This window comes from Bison bison, unplaced genomic scaffold (genome assembly GCF_000754665.1).
Source record: "Bison bison bison isolate TAMUID 2011002044 unplaced genomic scaffold, Bison_UMD1.0 scf7180017859065, whole genome shotgun sequence".
Taxonomy (NCBI): Eukaryota; Metazoa; Chordata; class Mammalia; order Artiodactyla; family Bovidae; genus Bison; species Bison bison.
The window spans coordinates 4,266-6,382 of NW_011489637.1; the positions used below are offsets into that span (position 1 = coordinate 4,266).

At 53.0% G+C, this 2,117-nt stretch overlaps 1 protein-coding gene across 1 annotated transcript in view; it reads left to right on the forward strand.

The window, feature by feature from the left end:
• Positions 1 to 666: 666 nt before the first annotated feature.
• The window catches only part of IGSF1 (immunoglobulin superfamily, member 1), a gene marked incomplete at its 3' end in the record, with an annotated part of 14,311 nt that continues 12,860 nt past the window's right edge, over positions 667 to 2,117 (forward strand). The window contains exon 1 of the mRNA XM_010830579.1: positions 667 to 731. The remainder of the gene's footprint in view (positions 732 to 2,117) is intronic.

Here is a 2,117-nt window from a genome sequence, read left to right on the forward strand (position 1 = left end):
CAGACGGTAAAGCGTCTGCCCGCAATGCGGGAGACCCGGGTTCGATTCCTGGGTCGGGAAGATCCCCTGAAGGAAATGGCAATCCATTCTAGCACTCTTGCCTGGAAAATCCCATGGACTGAGGAGCCTGATAGGCAACCCACGGGGTCGCAAAGAGTCGGACACGACTGAGCGACTTCACTTTCACTCACATGAAGATTAGAAATAATAGATGCCCAAGGCCTCAGAGGCACATAGTAGGCATTTAAGCCTTGGTGGCGGTGTTTATGCTTCAGTGGGGGTGTGAAAGAAAGATCTGAGATCCCTTTAAAGGCATTGGGGAGCTGGAGAGAAGGGATCTACAGCTTTGCCGGACTTGAGAGCTGGCCCTCTCCTCTCCTGAATACAATGACCCAGAGAAACTCCGAGCGTTGAGCGAGGGGGTAGGGGCCTGAATTCGGCTCCAGCAACCCCTGCAGGGGATCGAGAGAGAGGCGGGAGCTGAGGAGGGGCGTGGAAATCCCGGCCGTCAGAGGACTGCAGGTGTTAGAGAGTTAGTGTAGGTGGACTCCCAGAGCCTGGCGGCGGGAGGCGGGGAGGTTGGAGCGGCCGGGAGGGCGGGGGAGAGAGGGAGGCGGGGCCCTGAGACTGGAGAGGCTGTCCTTAGACTGCTCTTCTCGTGCCGGGCAGTTTGCGGCATCTGGAGGAGCTCACTGGAGAATCTCCAACAGCGGAGCGGGCCTTCAACTACCGTAAGTACCTGCAAATGCGCGCACAGTCCAGTGGCTGAAGATTAAATACTGCCCATCAGATCCTAAACAAAACCCCTAAATAATCTCCCTGAAGTAATTAATTGCCGTAAACTTACAGGCTCCCAAGTCTTTCCTCCCCCCACCCCCTCAGTCCTCCTTTTCTCCTTCGCTCCCCGGATCCCAGCCATGCCTCGCTGAGAATCTCTGGGCACTCAGATACCTTCCCTTTTCCTTCTCAGTCTTCCCTCAAAACCTCTAGCGGAACATGTACCCGGCACCCCGCCGAACCCAAACCCTTTGATTCCTGGAACCCTCAAAGCCATGCAGGGGCGAGCCATTAGACATTTCGGGTCTTTCACCCTCAAAAGCACTGCGGCGCTGCCTAAGGGTGTGTGAAGTGCTTGGGGTGGAGTAGAAGGGGAGAGAGAAAAGGCTAGACTGCTGAAGATGGGGTGGGGGGAGTGTTGGGGTGGGGGGTAGCGTGAAAGGCCAAAAATGGGCGTGGCCAATTAACCCGAAGCCCGCAACTCCTTCCCTTGTTCCCTGGTCTGAAGATTCCTTTTGGCTGGATATAAACGGTAGAGTTTCCTCAGGAGCTGGAGGAGGGGTCAACCATGCTGAGAAGCCCAGCTTCCCTTATTCCCCTCAAGCCCCCAGGAAGTGAAACCCTGGTTTAGGGGTCCACCTGGCAGGACTGGAATCTCAGATGGCCTTCCTGGGTGGAATCCCAGTTAAACCTTTCCCTTGGCAGTAAAACCTGAAGTCCCCCCCACCCCCCACCCCCGCCAATAAACTGGCCCAAAGCCTCAGGGGAACAAAGCAACAGGGTGTCACCAAGACTGGGCCTGGGCCTGGGCCTGGGAGTCTGTAGGAGCTGAGATGGAAATAGCATCTTTAGGGTCCTATGCCAGGCTAATGTCCCCTTTGGGAAGAAAAATAGCCAGTTTTAAAGAACTGTTCACTATGTACCTAGCACTGTTCCGGTATTATCTCAGATTCAACACAACAACAAGGCTAGCTAGATATTAGATAAGAAAAGTTCAAAGAAGGTAATTTGAGCATCCTTCAATACAAAGTAAGAAATGCAAAGGGAAACTGTTCTTCCTTGGATCTCTGACTGTCCACCTGCTTCCTACAGCCCAGATGTTTGAATCTTCCCCTTTTTCCTGCTCCTTCATCCCTCCTAGTCCTGGAGCAAATTAGAGGCTTTGATATCAGAATCAGTTTGGGGAAGCAAAAGCACCCCTTTCTGCTCTGAGAGCTGCCTTTATCCCACTCTTTTGAAATAGAATTAAACAGCTAGGGTCAGACACAACCTCAGACCCTAAGTAGAGAAGCAATAGAGGAGTCATCCTGAGTTTGTGTGATGAGCATACATCTTTCTTT